General features: G+C 48.3%; 23 non-coding genes and 3 pseudogenes across 23 annotated transcripts; 8 read left to right on the top strand and 18 right to left on the bottom strand.

Annotated features, from left to right (window-relative positions):
- Positions 1-61: 61 nt before the first annotated feature.
- Positions 62-224, top strand: LOC135000143 (U1 spliceosomal RNA). The gene has a single exon (XR_010202164.1). It is a non-coding gene; the product is annotated as a U1 spliceosomal RNA (small nuclear RNA).
- A 674-nt stretch (positions 225-898) lies between these two features.
- LOC135000119 (U1 spliceosomal RNA) lies at positions 899-1062 on the top strand. Its single transcript, XR_010202141.1, has one exon. It is a non-coding gene; the product is annotated as a U1 spliceosomal RNA (small nuclear RNA).
- Positions 1063-1213: 151 nt separating this feature from the next.
- Positions 1214-1376, top strand: LOC135000127 (U1 spliceosomal RNA). The gene has a single exon (XR_010202149.1). It is a non-coding gene; the product is annotated as a U1 spliceosomal RNA (small nuclear RNA).
- A 674-nt stretch (positions 1377-2050) lies between these two features.
- On the top strand, positions 2051-2214 carry LOC135000113 (U1 spliceosomal RNA). Its single transcript, XR_010202135.1, has one exon. It is a non-coding gene; the product is annotated as a U1 spliceosomal RNA (small nuclear RNA).
- A 152-nt stretch (positions 2215-2366) lies between these two features.
- Positions 2367-2529, top strand: LOC135000146 (U1 spliceosomal RNA). The gene has a single exon (XR_010202165.1). It is a non-coding gene; the product is annotated as a U1 spliceosomal RNA (small nuclear RNA).
- Positions 2530-3203: 674 nt separating this feature from the next.
- LOC135000154 (U1 spliceosomal RNA) lies at positions 3204-3367 on the top strand. Its single transcript, XR_010202169.1, has one exon. It is a non-coding gene; the product is annotated as a U1 spliceosomal RNA (small nuclear RNA).
- Positions 3368-3519: 152 nt separating this feature from the next.
- LOC135000145 (U1 spliceosomal RNA) lies at positions 3520-3655 on the top strand (annotated as a pseudogene).
- An 855-nt stretch (positions 3656-4510) lies between these two features.
- LOC135000128 (U1 spliceosomal RNA) lies at positions 4511-4673 on the bottom strand. The gene has a single exon (XR_010202150.1). It is a non-coding gene; the product is annotated as a U1 spliceosomal RNA (small nuclear RNA).
- A 468-nt stretch (positions 4674-5141) lies between these two features.
- Positions 5142-5304, top strand: LOC135000135 (U1 spliceosomal RNA). Its single transcript, XR_010202157.1, has one exon. It is a non-coding gene; the product is annotated as a U1 spliceosomal RNA (small nuclear RNA).
- An 828-nt stretch (positions 5305-6132) lies between these two features.
- LOC135000139 (U1 spliceosomal RNA) lies at positions 6133-6295 on the bottom strand. Its single transcript, XR_010202161.1, has one exon. It is a non-coding gene; the product is annotated as a U1 spliceosomal RNA (small nuclear RNA).
- A 152-nt stretch (positions 6296-6447) lies between these two features.
- Positions 6448-6611, bottom strand: LOC135000120 (U1 spliceosomal RNA). Its single transcript, XR_010202142.1, has one exon. It is a non-coding gene; the product is annotated as a U1 spliceosomal RNA (small nuclear RNA).
- A 674-nt stretch (positions 6612-7285) lies between these two features.
- LOC135000130 (U1 spliceosomal RNA) lies at positions 7286-7448 on the bottom strand. Its single transcript, XR_010202152.1, has one exon. It is a non-coding gene; the product is annotated as a U1 spliceosomal RNA (small nuclear RNA).
- A 142-nt stretch (positions 7449-7590) lies between these two features.
- Positions 7591-7754, bottom strand: LOC135000122 (U1 spliceosomal RNA). The gene has a single exon (XR_010202144.1). It is a non-coding gene; the product is annotated as a U1 spliceosomal RNA (small nuclear RNA).
- Positions 7755-8428: 674 nt separating this feature from the next.
- On the bottom strand, positions 8429-8591 carry LOC135000136 (U1 spliceosomal RNA). Its single transcript, XR_010202158.1, has one exon. It is a non-coding gene; the product is annotated as a U1 spliceosomal RNA (small nuclear RNA).
- Positions 8592-8743: 152 nt separating this feature from the next.
- LOC135000124 (U1 spliceosomal RNA) lies at positions 8744-8907 on the bottom strand. Its single transcript, XR_010202146.1, has one exon. It is a non-coding gene; the product is annotated as a U1 spliceosomal RNA (small nuclear RNA).
- Positions 8908-9581: 674 nt separating this feature from the next.
- Positions 9582-9744, bottom strand: LOC135000132 (U1 spliceosomal RNA). The gene has a single exon (XR_010202154.1). It is a non-coding gene; the product is annotated as a U1 spliceosomal RNA (small nuclear RNA).
- Positions 9745-9896: 152 nt separating this feature from the next.
- Positions 9897-10060, bottom strand: LOC135000121 (U1 spliceosomal RNA). Its single transcript, XR_010202143.1, has one exon. It is a non-coding gene; the product is annotated as a U1 spliceosomal RNA (small nuclear RNA).
- A 698-nt stretch (positions 10061-10758) lies between these two features.
- On the bottom strand, positions 10759-10894 carry LOC135000147 (U1 spliceosomal RNA; annotated as a pseudogene).
- A 152-nt stretch (positions 10895-11046) lies between these two features.
- Positions 11047-11210, bottom strand: LOC135000125 (U1 spliceosomal RNA). Its single transcript, XR_010202147.1, has one exon. It is a non-coding gene; the product is annotated as a U1 spliceosomal RNA (small nuclear RNA).
- A 674-nt stretch (positions 11211-11884) lies between these two features.
- Positions 11885-12047, bottom strand: LOC135000141 (U1 spliceosomal RNA). Its single transcript, XR_010202162.1, has one exon. It is a non-coding gene; the product is annotated as a U1 spliceosomal RNA (small nuclear RNA).
- A 152-nt stretch (positions 12048-12199) lies between these two features.
- On the bottom strand, positions 12200-12363 carry LOC135000110 (U1 spliceosomal RNA). The gene has a single exon (XR_010202132.1). It is a non-coding gene; the product is annotated as a U1 spliceosomal RNA (small nuclear RNA).
- A 674-nt stretch (positions 12364-13037) lies between these two features.
- LOC135000134 (U1 spliceosomal RNA) lies at positions 13038-13200 on the bottom strand. Its single transcript, XR_010202156.1, has one exon. It is a non-coding gene; the product is annotated as a U1 spliceosomal RNA (small nuclear RNA).
- A 152-nt stretch (positions 13201-13352) lies between these two features.
- On the bottom strand, positions 13353-13516 carry LOC135000116 (U1 spliceosomal RNA). The gene has a single exon (XR_010202138.1). It is a non-coding gene; the product is annotated as a U1 spliceosomal RNA (small nuclear RNA).
- A 698-nt stretch (positions 13517-14214) lies between these two features.
- Positions 14215-14350, bottom strand: LOC135000144 (U1 spliceosomal RNA; annotated as a pseudogene).
- Positions 14351-14502: 152 nt separating this feature from the next.
- On the bottom strand, positions 14503-14666 carry LOC135000115 (U1 spliceosomal RNA). The gene has a single exon (XR_010202137.1). It is a non-coding gene; the product is annotated as a U1 spliceosomal RNA (small nuclear RNA).
- Positions 14667-17906: 3240 nt separating this feature from the next.
- LOC135000109 (U1 spliceosomal RNA) lies at positions 17907-18070 on the bottom strand. Its single transcript, XR_010202131.1, has one exon. It is a non-coding gene; the product is annotated as a U1 spliceosomal RNA (small nuclear RNA).
- Between the last annotated feature and the right edge of the window lie 7883 nt (positions 18071-25953).

Below are 25953 nucleotides of genomic sequence, written 5' to 3' on the forward strand. Positions count from 1 at the left end.
ATCTCCTTCACTTTACAGGGGGGTACCCGAGCAGCGACCCTCCCCAGCTCTAGCCCAACTCCTACTTACCTGCCAGGTGAGATACTATGATCATGAAGGTGCTTCTCCCAGGGCAAGGCTCACCCATTGTACTCTGGGTGTGCTGCTCCTGTGATTTCCCCAAATGTGGGAAACTTGACTGCATAATTTGTGTTTCCCCTGGTCGGCTCTCGTATAATTCAGATCTCTTTGTCTCAGGTCTCTCTCCAGCCTAGTTTGCTGTCTGTTTCCACTTCTCTTTTCTTCAGCCGCTCCCTTCTATACCCTTGTGCACTATCCTGACTTCTCCTCCCGTCTGCTTACTTTGTGCCTTCCAATGCACAATGCAAACTACAGGTAGTGCTGCAGGGCCCACACCCTTTTACTTGCCTTACAGAGCAGCTCTGGAGCTGTTACAGTGCCCAGCTGCTGCAAGAAATCAGCTTGAATGCTTCAGGGGATGGGGCATGGCCAACATGAGCCCCACACCAAAGGAGGGTGAAGGTGTTTAATGCGAACTAGGGGTCATCCAAGCACCGCAAAAGGCCGCCATGCCCTGCACGCCCCTTTTCTCTTTTCATATGCAGATGAGGGTTGAAGCCAACTTTGACCCACTGCTTGGATGACATCACCGTATGCAAATCCGTCTTCTGCAGAACTTCCCCCAGGAATGCTTGCACTAGTTGTTGCATTTGGTTTGTTGTTTGGGGGTGCTTCAGTATTAGGCAGCCTTCTGCCCTCCCATGTTCATCTGAAAATATGTGTTCTCCCTGCAGTTGTTGTCCCCAGATGAGAGTTCCCTTGTGCTGCCTCAGTTGAATCTCCTTTACTTGACAGAGATGTGCCTGAGCAGCGGCCCTCCCCAGCTCTATCCCAAATCATACTTATTTTGCATAGGAGATACCATGGTCATGAAGATTATTCTCCCAGGGTGAGGTTCATTCATTGCATTATGGGTATGCTGACCCCTGTGATTTCCCCAAATGTGGGAAACTCGACTGCTTTATTTGTGGTAGTGGGGGACTGTGTTTGTGTTTTCCTCTGGTCAGCTCTGGTAAAAGTCAGATTTCTTTGTTCAGATCTTCCTCTAGCCTTGTTCTTCTTTTGAGAGTTCCCTTGTGCTGCCTCAGTTGGATCTCCTTCACTTGACAGGGGGGTGCCCAAGCAGAGACCCTCCCCAGCTCTAGCCCAACTCCTACTTACCTGCCAGGTGAGATACTATGATCATGAAGGTGCTTCTCCCAGGGCAAGGCTCACCCATTGCACTCTGGGTGTGCTGCCCCTGCGATTTCCCCAAATGTGGGAAACTTGACTGCATAATTTGTGTTTCCCCTGGTCGGCTCTCGTGTAATTCAGATCTCTTTGTCTCAGGTCTCTCTCCAACCTAGTTTGCTGTCTGTTTCCACTTCTCTTTTCTTCAGCCGCTCCCTTCTATACCCTTGTGCACTATCCTGACTTCTCCTCCCGTCTGCTTACTTTGTGCCTTCCAATGCACAATGCAAACTACAGGTAGTGCTGCAGGGCCCACACCCTTTTACTTGCCTTACAGAGCAGCTCTGGAGATGTTACAGTGCCCAGCTGCTGCAAGAAATCAGCTTGAATGCTTCAGGGGATGGGGCATGGCCAACATGAGCCCCACACCAAAGGAGGGTGGAGGTGTTTAATGCGAACTAGGGGTCATCCAAGCACCGCAAAAGGCCGCCATGCCCTGCACGCTCCTTTTCTCTTTTCATATGCAGATGAGGGTTGAAGCCAACTTTGACCCACTGCTTGGATGACATCACCGTATGCAAATCCGTCTTCTGCAGAACTTCCCCCAGGAATGCTTGCACTAGTTGTTGCATTTGGTTTGTTGTTTGGGGGTGCTTCAGTATTAGGCAGCCTTCTGCCCTCCCATGTTCATCTGAAAATATGTGTTCTCCCTGCAGTTGTTGTCCCCAGATGAGAGTTCCCTTGTGCTGCCTCAGTTGAATCTCCTTTACTTGACAGAGATGTGCATGAGCAGCGGCCCTCCCCAGCCCTATTCCAAATCATACTTATTTTGCATAGGAGATACCATGGTCATGAAGATTGTTCTCCCAGGGTGAGGTTCATTCATTGCATTTTGGGTATGCTGACCCCTGTGATTTCCCCAAATGTGGGAAACTTGACTGCATTATTTGTGGTAGTGGGGGACTGTGTTTGTGCTTTCCTCTGGTCAGCTCTGGTAAAAGTCAGATTTCTTTGTCTCAGATTTTCCTCTAGCCTTGTTCTTCTTTCGAGAGTTCCCTTGTGCTGCCTCAGTTGGATCTCCTTCAGTTTACAGGGGGGTACCCGAGCAGCGATCCTCCCCAGCTCTAGCCCAACTCCTACTTACCTGCCAGGTGAGATACTATGATCATGAAGGTGCTTCTCCCAGGGCAAGGCTCACCCATTGCACTCTAGGTGTGCTGCTCCTGCGATTTCCCCAAATGTGGGAAACTTGACTGCATAATTTGTGTTTCCCCTGGTCGGCTCTCGTATAATTCAGATCTCTTTGTCTCAGGTCTCTCTCCAGCCTAGTTTGCTGTCTGTTTCCACTTCTCTTTTCTTGAGCCGCTCCCTTCTATGCCCTTGCGCACTATCCTGACTTCTCCTCCTGTCTGCTTACTTTGTGCCTTCCAACGCACAATGCGAACTACAGGTAGTGCTGCAGGGCCCACACCCTTTTACTTGCCTTACAGAGCAGCTCTGGAGCTGTTACAGTGCCCAGCTGCTGCAAGAAATCAGCTTGAATGCTTCAGGGGCTGGGGCATAGCCAACATGAGCCCCACACCAAAGGAGGGTGGAGGTGTTTAATGCAAACTAGGGGTCAGCCAAGTGCCGCAAAAGGCCACCATGCCCTGCACGCCCCTTTTCTCTTTTCATATGCAGACGAGGGTTGAAGCCAACTTTGACCCACTGCTTGGATGACATCACCATATGCAAATCCATCTGCGGCAGGCCTTCCCCCAGGAATGCTTGCACTAGTTGTTGCATTTGGTTTGTTGTTTGGGGGTGCTTCAGTATTAGGCAGCTTTCTGCCCTCCCATGTTCATCTGAAAATATATGTTCTCCCTGCAGTTGTTGTCCCCAGATGAGAGTTCCCTTGTGCTGCCTCAGTTGAATCTCCTTTACTTGACAGAGATGTGCATGAGCAGCGGCCCTCCCCAGCCCTATTCCAAATCATACTTATTTTGCATAGGAGATACCATGGTCATGAAGATTTTTCTCCCAGGGTGAGGTTCATTCATTGCATTTTGGGTATGCTGACCCCTGTGATTTCCCCAAATGTGGGAAACTCAACTGCATTATTTGTGGTAGTGGGGGACTGTGTTTGTGCTTTCCTCTGGTCAGCTCTAGTAAAAGTCAGATTTCTTTGTCTCACATTTTCCTCTAGCCTTGTTCTTCTTTCGAGAGTTCCCTTGTGCTGCCTTTGTTGGATCTCCTTCACTTTACAGGGGGGTACCCGAGCAGCGACCCTCCCCAGCTCTAGCCCAACTCCTACTTACCTGCCAGGTGAGATACTATGATCATTAAGGTGCTTCTCCCAGGGCAAGGCTCACCCATTGTACTCTGGGTGTGCTGCTCCTGCGATTTCCCCAAATGTGGGAAACTTGACTGCATAATTTGTGTTTCCCCTCGTCGGCTCTCGTATAATTCAGATCTCTTTGTCTCAGGTCTCTCTCCAGCCTAGTTTGCTGTCTGTTTCCACTTCTCTTTTCTTCAGCCGCTCCCTTCTATACCCTTGTGCACTATCCTGACTTCTCCTCCCGTCTGCTTACTTTGTGCCTTCCAATGCACAATGCAAACTACAGGTAGTGCTGCAGGGCCCACACCCTTTTACTTGCCTTACAGAGCAGCTCTGGAGCTGTTACAGTGCCCAGCTGCTGCAAGAAATCAGCTTGAATGCTTCAGGGGCTGGGGCATAGCCAACATCAGCCCCACACCGAAGGAGGGTGGAGGTGTTTAATGCAAACTAGGGGTCAGTCAAGCGCCGCAAAAGGCCACCATGCCCTGCACGCCCCTTTTCTGTTTTCATATGCAGATGAGGGTTGAAGCCAACTTTGACCCACTGCTTGGATGACATCACCATATGCAAATCCATCTGCGGCAGGCCTTCCCCCAGGAATGCTTGCACTAGTTGTTGCATTTGGTTTGTTGTTTGGGGGTGCTTCAGTATTAGGCAGCCTTCTGCTGCACCCTGCTTTGGTGTGGGGCTCATGTTGGCCATGCCCCATCCCCTGAAGCTTTCAAGCAGATTTCTTGCAGCAGCTGGGCACTGTAACAGCTCAAGAGCTGCTCTGTAAGGCAAGTAAAAGGGTGTGGGCCCTGCAGCACTACCTGTAGTTTGCATTGTGCATTGGAAGGCACAAAGTAAGCAGACGGGAGGAGAAGTCAGGATAGTGCACAAGGGTATAGAAGGGAGCGGCTGAAGAAAAGAGAAGTGGAAACAGACAGCAAACTAGGCTGGAGAGAGATCTGAGACAAAGAGATCTGAATTATACGATAGCCGACCAGGGGAAACACAAATTATGCAGTCAAGTTTCCCACATTTGGGGAAATCGCAGGGGCAGCACACCCAGAGTGCAATGGGTGAGCCTTGCCCTGGGAGAAGCACCTTCATGATCATAGTATCTCACCTGGCAGGTAAGTATGAGTTGGGCTAGAGCTGGGGAGGGTCGCTGCTCGGGCACCCCCCTGTTAAGTGAAGGAGATCCAACTGAGGCAGCACAAGGGAACTCTCAAAAGAAGAACAAGGCTAGAGGAAGATCTGAAACAAAGAAATCTGACTTTTACCAGAGCTGACCAGAAGAAAACACAAACACAGTCCCCCACTACCACAAATAAAGCAGTCGAGGTGAGGTTCATTCATTGCATTTTGGGTATGCTGACCCCTGTGATTTCCCCAAATGTGGGAAACTCGACTGCTTTATTTGTGGTAGTGGGGGACTGTGTTTGTGTTTTCTTCTGGTCAGCTCTGGTAAAAGTCAGATTTCTTTGTTTCAGATCTTCCTCTAGCCTTGTTCTTCTTTTGAGAGTTCCCTTGTGCTGCCTCAGTTGGATCTCCTTCACTTAACAGGGGGGTGCCCGAGCAGCGACCCTCCCCAGCTCTAGCCCAACTCCTACTTACCTGCCAGGTGAGATACTATGATCATGAAGGTGCTTCTCCCAGGGCAAGGCTCACCCATTGCACTCTGGGTGTGCAGCCCCTGCGATTTCCCCAAATGTGGGAAACTTGACTGCATAATTTGTGTTTCCCCTGGTCGGCTCTCGTATAATTCAGATCTCTTTGTCTCAGATCTCTCTCCAGCCTAGTTTGCTGTCTGTTTCCACTTCTCTTTTCTTCAGCCGCTCCCTTCTATACCCTTGTGCACTATCCTGACTTCTCCTCCCGTCTGCTTACTTTGTGCCTTCCAATGCACAATGCAAACTACAGGTAGTGCTGCAGGGCCCACACCCTTTTACTTGCCTTACAGAGCAGCTCTGGAGCTGTTACAGTGCCCAGCTGCTGCAAGAAATCTGCTTGAATGCTTCAGGGGATGGGACATGGCCAACATGAGCCCCACACCAAAGGAGGGTGGAGCAGAAGGCTGACTAATACTGAAGCACCCCCAAACAACAAACCAAATGCAACAACTAGTGCAAGCATTCCTGGGGGAAGGCCTGCCGCAGATGGATTTGCATATGGTGATGTCATCCAAGCAGTGGGTCAAAGTTGGCTTCAACCCTCGTCTGCATATGAAAACAGAAAAGGGGCGTGCAGGGCATGGTGGCCTTTTGCGGCGCTTGACCGACCCCTAGTTTGCATTAAACACCTCCACCCTCCTTCGGTGTGGGGCTCATGTTGGCTATGCCCCAGCCCCTGAAGCATTCAAGCTGATTTCTTGCAGCAGCTGGGCACTTTAACAGCTCCAGAGCTGCTCTGTAAGGCAAGTAAAAGGGTGTGGGCCCTGCAGCACTACCTGTAGTTTGCATTGTGCATTGGAAGGCACAAAGTAAGCAGACGGGAGGAGAAGTCAGGATAGTGCACAAGGGTATAGAAGGGAGCGGCTGAAGAAAAGAGAAGTGGAAACAGACAGCAAACTAGGCTGGAGAGAGACCTGAGACAAAGAGATCTGAATTATACGAGAGCCGACCAGGGGAAACACAAATTATGCAGTCAAGTTTCCCACATTTGGGGAAATCGCAGGAGCAGCACACCCAGAGTGCAATGGGTGAGCCTTGCCCTGGGAGAAGCACCTTCATGATCATAGTATCTCACCAGGCAGGTAAGTAGGAGTTGGGCTAGAGCTGGGGAGGGTCGCTGCTCGGGTACCCCCCTGTCAAGTGAAGGAGATCCAACTGAGGCAGCACAAGGGAACTCTCGAAAGAAGAACAAGGCAAGAGGAAAATCTGAGACAAAGAAATCTGACTTTTACCAGAGCTGACCAGAGGAAAGCACAAACACAGTCCCCCACTACCACAAATAATGCAGTTGAGTTTCCCACATTTGGGGAAATCACAGGGGTCAGCATACCCAAAATGCAATGAATGAACCTCACCCTGGGAGAACAATCTTCATGACCATGGTATCTCCTATGCAAAATAAGTATGATTTGGAATAGGGCTGGGGAGGGCCGCTGCTCATGCACATCTCTGTCAAGTAAAGGAGATTTAACTGAGGCAGCACAAGGGAACTCTCATCTGGGGACAACAACTGCAGGGAGAACACATATTTTCAGATGAACATGGGAGGGCAGAAGGCTGCCTAATACTGAAGCACCCCCAAACAACAAACCAAATGCAACAACTAGTGCAAGCATTCCTGGGGGAAGTTCTGCAGAAGACGGATTTGCATACGGTGATGTCATACAAGCAGTGGGTCAAAGTTGGCTTCAACCCTCATCTGCATATGAAAAGAGAAAAGGGGCGTGCAGGGCATGGCGGCCTTTTGCGGTGCTTGGATGACCCCTAGTTCGCATTAAACACCTCCACCCTCCTTTGGTGTGGGGCTCATGTTGGCCATGCCCCATCCCCTGAAGCATTCAAGCAGATTTCTTGCAGCAGCTGGGCACTGTAACAGCTCCAGAGCTGCTCTGTAAGGCAAGTAAAAGGGTGTGGGCCCTGCAGCACTACCTGTAGTTTGCATTGTGCATTGGAAGGCACAAAGTAAGCAGACGGGAGGAGAAGTCAGGATAGTGCACAAGGGTATAGAAGGGAGCGGCTGAAGAAAAGAGAAGTGGAAACAGACAGCAAACTAGGCTGGAGAGAGACCTGAGACAAAGAGATCTGAATTATACGAGAGCCGACCAGGGGAAACACAAATTATGCAGTCAAGTTTCCCACATTTGGGGAAATCGCAGGGGCAGCACACCCAGAGTGCAATGGGTGAGCCTTGCCCTGGGAGAAGCACCTTCATGATCATAGTATCTCACCTGGCAGGTAAGTAGGAGTTGGGCTAGAGCTGGGGAGGGTCTCTGCTCGGGCACCCCCCTGTCAAGTGAAGGAGATCCAACTGAGGCAGCACAAGGGAACTCTCAAAAGAAGAACAAGGCTCTGAAACAAAGAAATCTGACTTTTACCAGAGCTGACCAGAGGAAAACACAAACACAGTCCCCCACTACCACAAATAAAGCAGTCGAGTTTCCCACATTTGGGGAAATCACAGGGGTCAGCATACCCAGAATGCAATGAATGAACCTCACCCTGGGAGAATAATCTTCATGACCATGGTATCTCCTATGCAAATTAAGTATGATTTGGGATAGAGCTGGGGAGGGCCGCTGCTCAGGCACATCTCTGTCAAGTTAAGGAGATTCAACTGAGGCAGCACAAGGGAACTCTCATCTAGGGACAACAACTGCAGGGAGAACACATATTTTCAGATGAACATGGGAGGGCAGACGGCTGCCTAATACTGAAGCACCCCCAAACAACAAACCAAATGCAACAACTAGTGCAAGCATTCCTGGGGGAAGGCCTGCCGCAGATGGATTTGCATATGGTGATGTCATCCAAGCAGTGGGTCAAAGTTGGCTTCAACCCTTGTCTGCATATGAAAACAGAAAAGGGGCGTGCAGGGCATGGTGGCCTTTTGCTGCGCTTGTCTGACCCCTAGTTTGCATTAAACACCTCCACCCTTCTTCGGTGTGGGGCTCATGTTGGCTATGCCCCAGCCCCTGAAGCATTCAAGCTGATTTCTTGCAGCAGCTTGGCACTGCAACAGCTCCAGAGCTGCTCTGTAAGGCAAGTAAAAGGGTGTGGGCCCTGCAGCACTACCTGTAGTTTGCATTGTGCATTGGAAGGCACAAAGTAAGCAGACGGGAGGAGAAGTCAGGATAGTGCACAAGGGTATAGAAGGGAGCGGCTGAAGAAAAGAGAAGTGGAAACAGACAGCAAACTAGGCTGGAGAGAGACCTGAGACAAAGAGATCTGAATTATACGAGAGCCGACCAGGGGAAACACAAATTATGCAGTCAAGTTTCCCACATTTGGGGAAATCGCAGGAGCAGCACACCCAGAGTACAATGGGTGAGCCTTGCCCTGGGAGAAGCACCTTCATGATCATAGTATCTCACCTGGCAGGTAAGTAGGAGTTGGGCTAGAGCTGGGGAGGGTCGCTGCTCGGGTACCCCCCTGTAAAGTGAAGGAGATCCAACTGAGGCAGCACAAGGGAACTCTCGAAAGAAGAACAAGGCTAAAGGAAAATCTGAGACAAAGAAATCTGACTTTTACCAGAGCTGACCAGAGGAAAGCACAAACACAGTCTCCCACTACCACAAATAATGCAGTCAAGTTTCCCACATTTGGGGAAATCACAGGGGTCAGCATACCCAAAATGCAATGAATGAACCTCACCCTGGGAGAAAAATCTTCATGACCATGGTATCTCCTATGCAAAATAAGTATGATTTGGAATAGGGCTGGGGAGGGCCGCTGCTCATGCACATCTCTGTCAAGTAAAGGAGATTCAACTGAGGCAGCACAAGGGAACTCTCATCTTGGGACAACAACTGCAGGGAGAACATATATTTTCAGATGAACATGGGAGGGCAGAAGGCTGCCTAATACTGAAGCACCCCCAAACAACAAACCAAATGCAACAACTAGTGCAAGCATTCCTGGGGGAAGGCCTGCCGCAGATGGATTTGCATATGGTGATGTCATCCAAGCAGTGGGTCAAAGTTGGCTTCAACCCTCGTCTGCATATGAAAAGAGAAAAGGGGCGTGCAGGGCATGGTGGCCTTTTGCGGCGCTTGGCTGACCCCTAGTTTGCATTAAACACCTCCACCCTCCTTTGGTGTGGGGCTCATGTTGGCTATGCCCCAGCCCCTGAAGCATTCAAGCTGATTTCTTGCAGCAGCTGGGCACTGTAACAGCTCCAGAGCTGCTCTGTAAGGCAAGTAAAAGGGTCTGGGCCCTGCAGCACTACCTGTAGATCGCATTGTGCGTTGGAAGGCACAAAGTAAGCAGACAGGAGGAGAAGTCAGGATAGTGCGCAAGGGCATAGAAGGGAGCGGCTCAAGAAAAGAGAAGTGGAAACAGACAGCAAACTAGGCTGGAGAGAGACCTGAGACAAAGAGATCTGAATTATACGAGAGCCGACCAGGGGAAACACAAATTATGCAGTCAAGTTTCCCACATTTGGGGAAATCGCAGGGGCAGCACACCCAGAGTGCAATGGGTGAGCCTTGCCCTGGGAGAAGCACCTTCATGATCATAGTATCTCACCTGGCAGGTAAGTAGGAGTTGGGCTAGAGCTGGGGAGGGTCGCTGTTCGGGCACCCCCCTGTCAAGTGAAAGAGATCCAACTGAGGCAGCACAAGGGAACTCTCGAAAGAAGAACAAGGCTAGAGGAAGATCTGAGACAAAGAAATCTGACTTTTTCCAGAGCTGACCAGAGGAAAGCACAAACACAGTCCCCCACTACCACAAATAATGCAGTCGAGTTTCCCACATTTGGGGAAATCACAGGGGTCAGCATACCCAGAATGCAATGAATGAACCTCACCTTGGGAGAACAATCTTCATGACCATGGTATCGCCTATGCAAAATAAGTATGATTTGGGATAGGGCTGGGGAGGGCCGCTGCTCAGGCACATCTCTGTCAAGTAAAGGAGATTCAACTGAGGCAGCACAAGGGAACTCTCATCTGGGGACAACAACTGCAGGGAGAACACATATTTTCAGATGAACATGTGAGGGCAGAAGGCTGCCTAATACTGAAGCACCCCCAAACAACAAACCAAATGCAACAACTAGTGCAAGCATTCCTGGGGGAAGGCCTGCAGCAGATGGATTTGCATATGGTGATGTCATCCAAGCAGTGGGTCAAAGTTGGCTTCAACCCTCGTCTGCATATGAAAAGAGAAAAGGGGCGTGCAGGGCATGGCGGCCTTTTGCAGCGCTTGGATGACCCCTAGTTCGCATTACACACCTCCACCCTCCTTCGGTGTGGGGCTCATGTTGGCTATGCCCCAGCCCCTGAAGCATTCAAGCTGATTTCTTGCAGCAGCTGGGCACTGTAACTGCTCCAGAGCTACTCTGTAAGGCAAGTAAAAGGGTGTGGGCCCTGCAGCACTACCTGTAGTTCGCATTGTGCGTTGGAAGGCACGAAGTAAGCAGACGGGAGAAGTCAGGATAGTGCGCAAGGGCATAGAAGGGAGCGGCTCAAGAAAAGAGAAGTGGAAACAGACAGCAAACTAGGCTGGAGAGAGACCTGAGACAAAGAGATCTGAATTATACGAGAGCCGACGAGGGGAAACACAAATTATGCAGTCACGTTTCCCACATTTGGGGAAATCGCAGGAGCAGCACACCCAGAGTGCAATGGTTGAGCCTTGCCCTGGGAGAAGCACCTTCATGATCATAGTATCTCACCTGGCAGGTAAGTAGGAGTTGGGCAAGAGCTGGGGAGGGTCGCTGCTCGGGTTCCCCCCTGTGAAGTGAAGGAGATCCAACTGAGGCAGCACCAGGGAACTCTCGAAAGAAGAACAAGGCTAGAGGAAGATCTGAGACAAAGAAATCTGACTTTTACCAGAGCTGACCAGAGGAAAGCACAAACACAGTCTCCCACTACCACAAATAATGCAGTCAAGTTTCCCACATTTGGGGAAATCACAGGGGTCAGCATACCCAAAATGCAATGAATGAACCTCACCCTGGGAGAAAAATCTTCATGACCATGGTATCTCCTATGCAAAATAAGTATGATTTGGAATAGGGCTGGGGAGGGCCGCTGCTCATGCACATCTCTGTCAAGTAAAGGAGATTCAACTGAGGCAGCACAAGGGAACTCTCATCTTGGGACAACAACTGCAGGGAGAACATATATTTTCAGATGAACATGGGAGGGCAGAGGACTGCCTAATACTGAAGCACCCCCAAACAACAAACCAAATGCAACAACTAGTGCAAGCATTCCTGGGGGAAGGCCTGCCGCAGATGGATTTGCATATGGTGATGTCATCCAAGCAGTGGGTCAAAGTTGGCTTCAACCCTCGTCTGCATATGAAAAGAGAAAAGGGGCGTGCAGGGCATGGTGGCCTTTTGCGGCGCTTGGCTGACCCCTAGTTTGCATTAAACACCTCCACCCTCCTTTGGTGTGGGGCTCATGTTGGCTATGCCCCAGCCCCTGAAGCATTCAAGCTGATTTCTTGCAGCAGCTGGGCACTGTAACAGCTCCAGAGCTGCTCTGTAAGGCAAGTAAAAGGGTGTGGGCCCTGCAGCACTACCTGTAGTTCGCATTGTGCGTTGGAAGGCACAAAGTAAGCAGACAGGAGGAGAAGTCAGGATAGTGCGCAAGGGCATAGAAGTAAGCGGCTCAAGAAAAGAGAAGTGGAAACAGACAGCAAACTAGGCTGGAGAGAGACCTGAGACAAAGAGATCTGAATTATACGAGAGCCGACCAGGGGAAACACAAATTATACAGTCAAGTTTCCCACATTTGGGGAAATCGCAGGAGCAGCACACCCAGAGTGCAATGGGTTAGCCTTGCCCTGGGAGAAGCACCTTCATGATCATAGTATCTCACCTGGCAGGTAAGTAGGAGTTGGGCTAGAGCTGGGGAGGGTCGCTGCTAGGGTACCCCCCTGTAAAGTGAAGGAGATCCAATTAAGGCAGCACAAGGGAACTCTCGAAAGAAGAACAAGGCTAGAGGAAAATCTGAGACAAAGAAATCTGACTTTTACCAGAGCTGACCAGAGGAAAGCACAAACACAGTCCCCCACTACCACAAATAATGCAGTTGAGTTTCCCACATTTGGGGAAATCACAGGGGTCAGCATACCCAAAATGCAATGAATGAACCTCACCCTGGGAGAAAAATCTTCATGACCATGGTATCTCCTATGCAAAATAAGTATGATTTGGAATAGGGCTGGGGAGGGCCGCTGCTCATGCACATCTCTGTCAAGTAAAGGAGATTTAACTGAGGCAGCACAAGGGAACTCTCATCTGGGGACAACAACTGCAGGGAGAACACATATTTTCAGATGAACATGGGAGGGCAGAAGGCTGCCTAATACTGAAGCACCCCCAAACAACAAACCAAATGCAACAACTAGTGCAAGCATTCCTGGGGGAAGTTCTGCAGAAGACGGATTTGCATACGGTGATGTCATCCAAGCAGTGGGTCAAAGTTGGCTTCAACCCTCATCTGCATATGAAAAGAGAAAAGGGGCGTGCAGGGCATGGCGGCCTTTTGCGGTGCTTGGATGACCCCTAGTTCGCATTAAACACCTCCACCCTCCTTTGGTGTGGGGCTCATGTTGGCCATGCCCCATCCCCTGGAGCATTCAAGCTGATTTCTTGCAGCAGCTGGGCACTGTAACAGCTCCAGAGCTGCTCTGTAAGGCAAGTAAAAGGGTGTGGGCCCTGCAGCACTACCTGTAGTTTGCATTGTGCATTGGAAGGCACAAAGTAAGCAGACGGGAGGAGAAGTCAGGATAGTGCACAAGGGTATAGAAGGGAGCGGCTGAAGAAAAGAGAAGTGGAAACAGACAGCAAACTAGGCTGGAGAGAGACCTGAGACAAAGAGATCTGAATTATACGAGAGCCGACCAAGGGAAACACAAATTATGCAGTCAAGTTTCCCACATTTGGGGAAATCGCAGGGGCAGCACACCCAGAGTGCAATGGGTGAGCCTTGCCCTGGGAGAAGCACCTTCATGATCATAGTATCTCACCTGGCAGGTAAGTAGGAGTTGGGCTAGAGCTGGGGAGGGTCGCTGTTCGGGCACCCCCCTGTCAAGTGAAAGAGATCCAACTGAGGCAGCACAAGGGAACTCTCGAAAGAAGAACAAGGCTAGAGGAAGATCTGAGACAAAGAAATCTGACTTTTTCCAGAGCTGGCCAGAGGAAAGCACAAACACAGTCCCCCACTACCACAAATAATGCAGTCGAGTTTCCCACATTTGGGGAAATCACAGGGGTCAGCATACCCAGAATGCAATGAATGAACCTCACCCTGGGAGAACAATCTTCATGACCATGGTATCGCCTATGCAAAATAAGTATGATTTGGGATAGGGCTGGGGAGGGCCGCTGCTCAGGCACATCTCTGTCAAGTAAAGGAGTTTCAACTGAGGCAGCACAAGGGAACTCTCATCTTGGGACAACAACTGCAGGGAGAACACATATTTTCAGATGAACATGTGAGGGCAGAAGGCTGCCTAATACTGAAGCACCCCCAAACAACAAACCAAATGCAACAACTAGTGCAAGCATTCCTGGGGGAAGGCCTGCAGCAGATGGATTTGCATATGGTGATGTCATCCAAGCAGTGGGTCAAAGTTGGCTTCAACCCTCGTCTGCATATGAAAAGAGAAAAGGGGCGTGCAGGGCATGGCGGCCTTTTGCAGCGCTTGGATGACCCCTAGTTTGCATTACACACCTCCTCCCTCCTTCGGTGTGGGGCTCATGTTGGCTATGCCCCAGCCCCTGAAGCATTAAAGCTGATTTCTTGCAGCAGCTGGGCACTGTAACTGCTCCAGAGCTACTCTGTAAGGCAAGTAAAAGGGTGTGGGCCCTGCAGCACTACCTGTAGTTCGCATTGTGCGTTGGAAGGCACGAAGTAAGCAGACGGGAGAAGTCAGGATAGTGCGCAAGGGCATAGAAGGGAGCGGCTCAAGAAAAGAGAAGTGGAAACAGACAGCAAACTAGGCTGGAGAGAGACCTGAGACAAAGAGATCTGAATTATACGAGAGCCGACGAGGGGAAACACAAATTATGCAGTCAAGTTTCCCACATTTGGGGAAATCGCAGGAGCAGCACACCCAGAGTGCAATGGTTGAGCCTTGCCCTGGGAGAAGCACCTTCATGATCATAGTATCTCACCTGGCAGGTAAGTAGGAGTTGGGCTAGAGCTGGGGAGGGTCGCTGCTCGGGTTCCCCCCTGTGAAGTGAAGGAGATCCAACTGAAGCAGCACCAGGGAACTCTCGAAAGAAGAACAAGGCTAGAGGAAGATCTGAGACAAAGAAATCTGACTTTTACCAGAGCTGACCAGAGGAAAGCACAAACACAGTCCCCCACTACCACAAATAATGCAGTCGAGTTTCCCACATTTGGGAAAATCACAGGGGTCAGCATACCCAGAATGCAATGAATGAACCTAACCCTGGGAGAACAATCTTCATGACCATGGTATCTCCTATGCAAAATAAGTATGATTTGGGATAGGGCTGGTGAGGGCCGCTGCTCAGGCACATCTCTGTCAAGTAAAGGAGATTCAACTGAGGCAGCACAAGGGAACTCTCATCTGGGGACAACAACTGCAGGGAGACCACATCTTTTCAGATGAACATGGGAGGGCGGAAGGCTGCCTAATACTGAAGCACCATCAAATATCAAACCATGGCCCTCATTCCGAGTTGATAACTCGCAAGGCGATTTTAGCAGAGTTACACACGCTAAGCCGCCGCCTACTGGGAGTGAATCTTAGCTTCTTAAAATTGCGACCGATGTATTCGCAATATTGCGATTACAAACTACTTAGCAGTTTCAGAGTAGCTTCAGACTTACTCTGCATCTGCGATCAGTTCAGTGCTTGTCGTTCCTGGTTTGACGTCACAAACACTCCCAGAGTTCGCCCAGACACTCCCCCGTTTCTCCGGCCACTCCTGCGTTTTTTCCGGAAACTGTAGCGTTTTTTCCCACACGCCCATAAAACGGCCTGTTTCCGCCCAGTAACACCCATTTCCTGTCAATCACATTACGATCGCCGGAGCGAAGAAAAATCCGTGAGTAAAAATACTTTCTTCATTGTAAAATTACTTGGCGCAGTCGCAGTGCGAATATTGCGCATGCGTACTAAGCAGAATTTCACTGCGATGCGATGAAATTTACAGAGCGAACAACTCGGAATGAGGGCCCATATGCAACAACTAGTACAAGCACTCCTGGGGGAAGGTCTGCAGCAGACGGATTTGCATACGGTGATGTAAATCCAAGCAGTGGGCCAAAGTTGACTGGAACCCTCATCTGCATATGAAAAGAGAAAAGGGGCATGCAGGGCATGGCGGCCTTTTGCAGTGCTTGGATGACCCCTAGTTCGCATTAAACACCTCCACCCTCCTTTGGTGTGGGGCTCATGTTGGCCATGCCCCATCCCCTGATGCATTCAAGCTGATTTCTTGCAGCAGCTGGGCACTGTAACAGCTCCAGAGCTGTTCTGTAAGGCAAGTAAAAGGGTGTGGGCCCTGCAGCACCACCTCTTGTTCGCATTGTGCGTTGGAAGGCACAAATTAAGCAGACGGGAGGAGAAGTCAGGATAGTGCGCAAGGGCATTCTTTTCTCTTAGTCCGGGGGCAAGGCTTCAAAATGGGGTCTGCAACGGAGGAGACACAGGGGGCGTGGTCACAGCAGCTTTTCTCTACAGTCTGCACCAGCAGGAGCCTACACCATTTTTTATGATCACGCTGAACTGCAGTGCGACTGCAATTACAGCATGGTCAAGAAGGGAGGCGTCATGCTGGGTGGCCATGCCCTGTCACTGTGCAGGAGCCAGCACCGCTCACACACTAGTCCCCGGGTGCAGCCCCCAACCCCCGGGACACCCGGAGCAACAAAATGTAGATTCAGGCCACCAGGCCACGCCCCTACCTATGAAACCATGCCTCCTTTTTACCATTGCGCTGTTTATCTGCGCGCACTGCATTACAATCTCCCTCGCCACCTCTCTGGGTGTCACCAGTGATAGTGACACCTCTGCCATGCTTGTAGCAGCTGGTCCTAAGATCTACGCCTCAAGCCCTGAGTGTTTGCCCTTGTGACTTGTTGATCATCATAGCGAAGCAGATGCTTACAGAAAACTGCAGGGGCTTAGATTGAAAATAAAAACAATTGATGGGTATAAGGTAGAGAGGAGCGGGTTCGGTTCTCCGAGAACCGAATTCCCCACGAACTCCACGTGGTTTACATTGGTCCGAGGCAGGCTCGGTTGTTCCTGCCTGACTCGGAAAACCTGAACAAGGGAAAATGTCATCATCCCGCTGTCAGATTCTCGTGAGATTCGGATTCCATATAAAGAGCTGCGCGTTGCTGCCATTTTTACTCGTGCATTGAAGAGAGAGCGGAGAGGACGTGGCTATGTTCTCTCAGTGGAAATCTCAATATCAGTGCTCAGTATCAGTGGTTACTTATTGCTGCTCAGTAATACTAGTAGTGTGTCTCTCCTGCTCAGTGTCAGTTCTCAGTAGTATCCTCATCAGTGCTCAGTATCACTGCTCATTGTCTTGTGCTGCATTGTGGTGCTCAGCATACTACAGTACATTACTAATAGTCCAGTGCTGCATCTTGCTGCTCAGTGTCAGTTCTAGTATCCTCATCAGTGCTCACTATCACTGCTCATTGCATTGTGGTGTTCTGTATACTACAGTAACATAGTAATATAGTATATATAGAGGAGCGGGTTCGGTTCTCCGAGAACCGAATTCCCGACGAACTCCACGTGGTTTACATTGGTCCGAGGCAGGCTCGGTTGTTCCCGCCTGACTCGGAAAACCTGAACAAGGGAAAATGTCATCATCCCGCTGTCGGATTCTCGCGAGATTCGGATTCCATATAAAGAGCTGCGCGTTGCCGCCATTTTTACTCGTGCATTGAAGAGAGAGCGGAGAGGACGTGGCTATGTTCTCTCAGTGGAAATCTCAATATCAGTGCTCAGTATCAGTGGTTACTTATTGCTGCTCAGTAATACTAGTAGTGTGTCTCTCCTGCTCAGTGTCAGTTCTCAGTAGTATCCTCATCAGTGCTCAGTATCACTGCTCATTGTCTTGTGCTGCATTGTGGTGCTCAGCATACTACAGTACATTACTAATAGTCCAGTGCTGCATCTTGCTGCTCAGTGTCAGTTCTAGTATCCTCATCAGTGCTCACTATCACTGCTCATTACATTGTGGTGTTCTGTATACTACAGTAACATAGTAATATAGTAACATATGGTAACATAGTTTTTGAGGTTGAATAGAGGCAAATTGCCCATCGTGTTCAACCTGTTTTAAGTTGTGATGATTCTACATACTTGCTGAATAATGTTTTATGACTAGTTAGCTACTATAACTCATGTTACCCCCGGATTAACCATGTTGATATTTTAAGTATTATAACCTTGGATAGCTTTTTCATTCAGAAATGTATCCATTCCTTTTTTAAATCCAATTACAGAGTCCGCCATTACCACCTTCCCTGGCAGGGAATTCCACATCCTGATTGCCCTAACAGTGAAGATCATAGTATCTCACCTGGCAGGTAAGTAGGAGTTGGGCTAGAGCTGTGGAGGATTGCTGCTCGGGCACCCCCTGTCAAGTGAAGGAGATCCAACTGAGGCAGCACAAGGGAACTCTCGAAAGAAGAACAAGGCTAGAGGAAGATCTGAGACAAAGAAATCTGACTTTTACCAGAGCTGACCAGAGGAAAGCACAAACACAGTCCCCCACTACCACAAATAATGCAGTCGAGTTTCCCACATTTGGGGAAATCACAGGGGTCAGCATACCCAGAGTGCAATGAATGAACCTCACCCTGGGAGAACAATCTTCATGACCATGGTATCTCCTATGCAAAATAAGTATGATTTGGGATAGGGCTGGGGAGGGCCGCTGCTCAGGCACATCTCTGTCAAGTAAAGGAGATTCAACTGAGGCAGCACAAGGGAACTCTCATCTGGGGACAACAACTGCAGGGAGAACACATATTTTCAGATGAACATGGGAGGGCAGAAGGCTGCCTAATACTGAAGCACCCCCAAACAACAAACCAAATGCAACAACTAGTGCAAGCATTCCTGGGGGAAGGCCTGCAGCAGATGGATTTGCATATGGCGATGTCATCCAAGCAGTGGGTCAAAGTTGGCTTCAACCCTCGTCTGCATATGAAAAGAGAAAAGGGGCGTGCAGGGCATGGCGGCCTTTTGCGGCACTTGGATGACCCCTAGTTCGCATTAAACACCTCCACCCTCCGTCGGTGTGGGGCTCATGTTGGCTATGCCCCAGCCCCTGAAGGATTCAAGCTGATTTCTTGCAGCAGCTGGGCACTGTAACAGCTCCAGAGCTGCTCTGTAATGCAAGTAAAAGGGTGTGGGCCCTGCAGCACTACCTGTAGTTCGCATTGTGCGAGACCCCTAGTTCGCATTAAACACCCCCACCCTCCTTCGGTGTGGGGCTCATGTTGGCCATGCCCCAGCCCCTGAAGCATTCACGCTGATTTCTTGCAGCAGCTGGGCACTGTAACAGCTCAAGAGCTGCTCTGTAAGGCAAGTAAAAGGGTGTGGGCCCTGCAGCACTACCTGTAGTTTGCATTGTGCATTGGAAGGCACAAAGTAAGCAGACGGGAGGAGAAGTCAGGATAGTGCACAAGGGTATAGACGGGAGGGGCTCAAGAAAAAAGAAGTGGAAACAGACAGCAAACTAGGCTTCCAATGCACAATGCAAACTACAGGTAGTGCTGCAGGGCCCACACCCTTTTACTTGCCTTACAGAGCAGCTCTGGAGCTGTTTAATCACTCAATTGGATTTTTCTGCCAGCATAATTTTTCTCTTACGTCCTAGAGGATGCTGGGGACTCCGTAAGGACCATGGGGGATAGACGGGCTCCGCAGGAGACATGGGCACTTTAAGAAAGACTTTAGATCTGGGTGTGCACTGGCTCCTCCCTCTATGCCCCTCCTCCAGACCTCAGTTTACTACTGTGCCCAGAGGAGACTGGGTGCTTTTCAGGGAGCTCTCCTGAGTTTCCTGACAGAAAGTATATTTGTTAGATTTTTTTATTTTCAGGGAGCCTGCTGGCAACAGACTCCCTGCATCGAGGGGCGGAGGGGAGAGATGCACACCTACTTCTGTGAGTTGATAGGCTCTGCTTCTTAGGCTACTGTACAGCATTAGCTCCAGAGGGATCGGTACGCAGGTCTCACCCTCGCCGTCCGTCCCAGAGCCGCGCCGCCGTCCCCCTCGCAGAGCCGGAAGATAGAAGCCGGGTGAGTATGAGAAGAAAAGAAGACTTCAGAGGCGGCGGAAGACTTCATGATCTTCACTGAGGTAACGCACAGCAGTAAAGCTGTGCTCCATTGCTCCCATACACCTCACACACGGCAGTCAGTGTAAGGGTGAAGGGCGCAGGGGGGACGCCCTGGGCAGCAATATAGACCTCTCTTTGGCAAAATAAATATATATGCAGCTAGGCACTGTATATATATATAAGAGCCCCCGCCATTTTTTTACTATATTTGAGCGGGACAGAAGCCCGTCGCTGAGGGGGTGGGGCTTCTCCCTCAGCACTCACCAGCGCCATTTTCTCCACAGCACCGCTGAGGGGAAGCTCCATGGACTCTCCCCTGCTTATACCACGGTAGAAAGAGGGTCTTAAAGAAGAGAGGGCACATAATTAGGCGCATATATATATGGAAATACAGCGCTACTGGGTAAACATAAAATGATTGTGTTTTTTTCCTGGGTCATATAGCGCTGGGGTGTGTGCTGGCATACTTTCTCTCTCTGTCTCTCCAAAGGGCCTTGTTGGGGAACTGTCCTCAGATAAGAGGATTCCCTGAGTGTATGGTGTGTCGGTACACGTGTGTCGACATGTCTGAGGTAGAAGGCTCTCCTAGAGAGGAGCAGGAGCAAATTAATGTGGTGTCTCCATCGACAACGCCGACACCTGACTGGATGGATATGTGGAATGTTTTAAGTGCTAATGTAAACTTATTACACAAGAGATTAGACAAAGCTGAAGCTAGGGAACAGTCAGGGAGTCAACCCATGCCTGTCCCTATGTCGCAGGGACCTTCGGGGTCTCAAAAGCGCCCACTATCCCAAATAGTTGACACAGATACCGACACGGATTCTGACTCCAGTGTCGACTACGATGATGCAAAGTTACAACCAAAATTGGCTAAATGTATTCGATATATGATTATTGCAATAAAAGATGTTTTGCACATCACAGAGTCCCCTGTCCCTGACACGAGGGTACACATGTATAAGGGAAAGAAACCTGAGATAACCTTTCCCCCCTCACATGAGTTGAACGAATTATGTGAAAAAGCTTGGGAATCTCCAGACAAAAAGCTGCAGATTCCCAAAAGGATTCTTATGGCGTATCCTTTCCCGCCAATGGACAGGATACGGTGGGAATCCTCCCCTAGGGTGGATAAAGCATTGACACGCTTATCCAAAAAGGTAGCGCTGCCATCCCAGGATACGGCTACCATCAGGGACCCTGCTGACCGCAAGCAGGAGGTTACCCTAAAGTCCATTTACACACATTCTGGTACCTTACTCAGACCGGCAATTGCGTCGGCCGAGGTTGTAGCGCGGTGGCAGCATGGACAGATACCTTATCAGCAGAGATTGAGACCCTAGATAAGGATGCTATGTTATTGACCATAGGGCATATAAAAGATGCTGTCCTATATATGAGAGATGCTCAAAGTGACATTAGTCTACTGGGTTCTAGAATAAACGCTATGTCGATTTCTGCTAGACGAGTCCTATGGACCCGGCAATGGACAGGTGATGCCGACTCAAAAAGGCATATGGAGGTTTTACCTTACAGGGGTGAGGAATTGTTTGGGGAAGGTCTCTCGGACCTTGTCTCCACAGCTACAGCTGGTAAATCAAATTTTTTGCCTTATATTCCCTCACAGCCTAAGAAAGCACCACATTATCAAATGCAGTCCTTTCGATCACAGAGAAACAAGAAAGTACGAGGTGCGTCCTTTCTTGCCAGAGGTAAGGGCAGAGGGAAGAAGCTGCACAACACAGCTAGTTCCCAGGAACAGAAGTCCTCCCCGGCCTCTACAAAATCCACCGCATGACGCTGGGGCTCCGCTAAAGGAGTCCGCCCAGTTGGGGGCACGTCTTCGAGTTTTCAGCCACATCTGGGTTCATTCGCAGGTGGATCCCTAGGCAATAGAAATTGTTTCTCAGGGTTACAAGCTGAAATTCGAAGAGGTGCCTCCTCGCCGGTTTTTCAAATCGGCCCTACCATCTTCTCCCCAGGAAAGGGAGATAGTGTTAAATGCAATTCACAAATTGTATCTTCAACAGGTGGTGGTCAAGGTTCCCCTGCTTCAACAAGGAAAGGGAAATTATTCGACCCTGTTTGTAGTCCCAAAACCGGACGGTTTGGTCAGACCCATATTAAATTTAAAATCCCTGAACCTATACTTGAAAAGGTTCAAGTTCAAGATGGAATCGCTAAGAGCGGTCATCGCCAGCCTAGAAGGGGGGGATTTTATGATATCTCTGGACATAAAGGATGCATACCTTCATGTACTCATTTATCCACCTCATCAGGCGTACCTAAGATTTGCGGTACAGTATTGTCATTACCAATTTCAGACGTTGCCGTTTGGTCTCTCCAGAATTTTCTCCGAGAATTTTCACCAAGGTAATGACAGAAATTATGGTGCTCCTGCGAAAGCAAGGTGTCACAATTATCCCGTACTTGAACGATCTCCTCATAAAAGCGAGATCAAGAGAGCAGTTGCTGAACAGCGTATAACTTTCATTGAAGGTGTTACAGCAAAACGGCTGGATTCTCAATATCCCGAAGTCGCAGTTGGTTCCTACGACTCGTCTGACTTTGCTTGGGCATTATTCTGGATACGGACCAGAAAAGGGTTTATCTTCCGATAGAAAAGGCCCAGGAACTCATGACTCTGGTCAGGAACCTATTGAAACCAAAACAGGTGTCAGTGCATCACTGCACTCGAGTCCTGGGAATGATGGTGGCATCATACGAGGCCATTCCCTTCGGCAGGTTCCATGCGAGGATCTTGCAATGGGACCTACTGGACAAGTGGTCCGGGTCACATCTACAGATTCATCAGTTGATCACCCTGTCCCCCAGGGCCAGGGTATCTCTCCTGTGGTGGCTGCAGAGTGCTCACCTTCTAGAGGGCCGCAGGTTCGGCATTCAGGACTGGATCCTGGTGACCACGAACGCGAGCCTCCGAGGTTGGGGAGCAGCCACACAGGGAAGAAATTTCCAAGGTCTTTGGTCAAGTCAGGAGACTTGTCTTCACATCAACATCCTGGAGCTAAGGGCCATATACAACGCCCTATGTCAAGCGGAGACCTTACTTCGTGACCAACCAGTTCTGATCCAGTCAGACAACGTCACCGCAGTAGTTCATGTAAACCGCCAAGGCGGCACAAGGAGCAGAGTGGCGATGGCGGAAGCCACCAGAATTCTTCGCTGGGTGGAGAATCATGTAAGCGCACTGTCAGCAGTGTTCATTCCGGGAGTGGACAACTGGGAAGCAGACTTCCTCAGCAGACACGACCTACATCCAGGAGAGTGGGGACTCCATCAGGAAGTCTTCGCACAGATTGCAAGTCGGTGGGGACTGTTCCAGATAGACATGATGGCGTCCCGCCTCAACAAAAAGCTACAGAGGTATTGCACCAGGTCAAGAGACCCTCAGGCAGTAGCTGTTTAAACAGCTCTTCATTTTCTGATTTTATGTTTATGCTAACAAATTTGCTCTCTGAAAAGTGTCCACAAAGCCAAGTCTCTGATTAACACCTTTGTAGGAATGGTTTTTCACCTATTACTGAATTAAACTTGCTTCATTGGAAAGGCAGCAAGATGCATCCTCATTTCAATGTCTACTGAAATAATACAGGTTGACACCAGGAAACATTAACGCCACTGCATCCTTGCTGCTTTCGCATGTGGAAGTCTGTTTAATGTGAAAACAAGGTGATATCTAATTAGCACACAGGTAAGGAATTAAGAAAATCTTTATTTAAGGGTGAAGGTGTTTCTCACAAAATCGTTGCCCCAATGCATCATTGAAATTCAAGCTGGAAAGATGATTTTAATATATCACTTGTACATTTTGTATTGCTCTTCTGGTGACAATGTAGTTTGTTTTTGTCAATTACCATTTTAATAATAGGGTAAAGAAAATTAAGTGGATTTTTGAAAGAAAACAATACTGTCAATATACTATTAAAACAAATTAAAATGGTAAAAGTTATTGTACTTTAAGTAAAAATAAAAGAGCAAAAATATCAATCCCAGTTTTGGATTACTTTAATTAACAAAAAAAAATGCATATAGCAGAGGATAGTTTCAATCTGCCTACCTCTGGGTTATGGGCCCAGCATGTTTCCATTGCAGTACTCTGCTGCACATGTAAGTGCAAGAGATCCTGAAGCACTCACTCATCATGGGAAAGTACCAATGTGTTTCTTCGTTGGTTGATGGAAGAAACATCTTACAAAAACTCTCCAGATTATTGACTTTTTAAAGTTTTTCTAGGAAACGTTCTAGATGAATGCTTATTAGCCTTTGTCAGTATGTATGTTTGTAAAGTGTCTCTGTGGCGCAATCGGTTAGTGTGTTTGGTTATTAATCAAAGGGTTGGTGGTTCAATCCCACCCAGCGATGTAATTGACCTTGTTATCAGATTTTGGTGATCTTTAAGTAGACAAGTCAAAATTTCAAACCCCCTTCTTATGGTGTAGGGTACCTGGCCTACTCTGATGTAATCAGAGTTAGATTTGAATCAGTGATTTTATAAAAAAAACAGCTAGGAAGCACAATTTAGCAGTGGGTTGCAGAGAAAAAGAAATATGCTGGCAGAAAAATCCAATTGAGTGATTAAACAGCTCTTCATTTTCTGGCTTTATTTTTATGCTAACTAATTTGTTCTCTGAAAAGTGTCCACAAAGCCAAGTATCTGATTAACATATTTGTAGGGATGGTTTTTCACCTATTACTAAATTAAACTTGCTTCATTGGAAAGGCAGCAAGATGCATCCTCATTTCAATATCTACTGAAATAATACAGGTTGACACCAGGAAACATTAACGCCACTGCATCCTTGCTGCTTTCTCATGTGGAAGTCTGTTTAATGTGAAAACAAGGTGATATCTAATTAGCACACAGGTAAGGAATTAAGAAAATCTTTATTTAAGGGTGAAGATGTTTCTCACAAAATCGTTGCCCCAATGCATCATTGAAATTCAAGCTGGAAAGATGATTTTAATATATCACTTGTACATTTTGTATTGCTCTTCTGGTGACAATGTAGTTTGTTTTTGTCACTTACCATTTTAATAATCGGGTAAAGAAAATTAATTGGATTTTTGAAAGAAAACAACACTGTCAATATACTATTAAAACAAATTAAAATGGTAAAAGTTATTGTACTTTAAGTAAAAATAAAAGCTAAAATATCAATCCCAGTTTTGGATTACTTTAATGAACAAAAAAAATGCATATAGCAAAGGATAGTATCAATCTGCCTACCTCTGGGTTATGGGCCCAGCATGCTTCCATTGCAGTACTCTGCTGCACATGTAAGTGCAAGAGATCCTGAAGCACTCACTCATCATGGGAAAGTACCAATGTGTTTCTTCATTGGTTGCTGGAAGAAACATCTTACAAAAACTCTCCAGGTTATTGACTTTTTAAAGTTTTTCTAGGAAACGTTCTAGATGAATGCTTATTAGTCTTTGTCAGTATGTACTTTTTGCAAAGTGTCTCTGTGGCGCAATCGGTTAGTGTGTTCAGCTATTAATCAAAAGGTTGGTGGTTCAATCCCATCCAGGGACGTAATTGACCTTGTGATCAAATTTTGGTAATATTTAAGTAGACAAGTCATATAGCAGAGGATAGTTTCAATCTGCCTACCTCTGGGTTATGGACCCAGCATGCTTCCATTACAGTACTCTGCTGCACATGTAAGTGCAAGAGATCCTGAAGCACTCACTCATCATGGGAAAGTACCAATGTGTTTCTTCATTGGTTGATGGAAGAAACATCTTACAAAAACTCTCCAGATTATTGACTATTTAAAGTTTTTATAGGAAACGTTCTAGATGAATGCTTATTAGCCTTTGTCAGTATGTACTTTTGCAAAGTTTCGCTGTGGCGCAATCAGTTAGTGTATACGGCTATTAACCAAAAGGTTGGTGGTTCAATCCCACCCAGGGATGTAATTGAACTTATTATCAGATTTTGTTGATCTTTAAGTAGACAAGTCAAAATTTCGAAAACCCCTGCTATGGTGTAGGGTACCTGGCCTTCTCTGATGTAATCAGAGTTAGATTTGATTCATACTGTTAACTGGGTAGTATATCACAAGTTATACGGTGTGATTGGTGTGGCTGGTATGAATCTTGACCTTGGATTAACAAAAATCCTTTCCTCGTACTGTCCGTCTCCTCTGGGCACAGTTTCTCTAACTGAGGTATGGAGGAGGGGCATAGAGGGAGGAGCCAGTGCACACCCAGATCTAAAGTCTTTCTTAAAGTGCCCATGTCTGCTGCGGAGCCCGTCTATCCCCCATGGTCCTTACGGAGTCCCCATCATCCTCTACGGACTACGAGAAAAAAAAATTACCGGTAGGTTTAAAATGTTATTTTTTTCTCTGCAACCCACTGCTAAATTGTGCTTCCTAGCTGTTTTTTATAAAATCACTTAATTAAATCTAACTCTGAT

Source organism: Pseudophryne corroboree, unplaced genomic scaffold (genome assembly GCF_028390025.1).
Source record: "Pseudophryne corroboree isolate aPseCor3 unplaced genomic scaffold, aPseCor3.hap2 scaffold_1503, whole genome shotgun sequence".
Classification (NCBI taxonomy): domain Eukaryota; kingdom Metazoa; phylum Chordata; class Amphibia; order Anura; family Myobatrachidae; genus Pseudophryne; species Pseudophryne corroboree.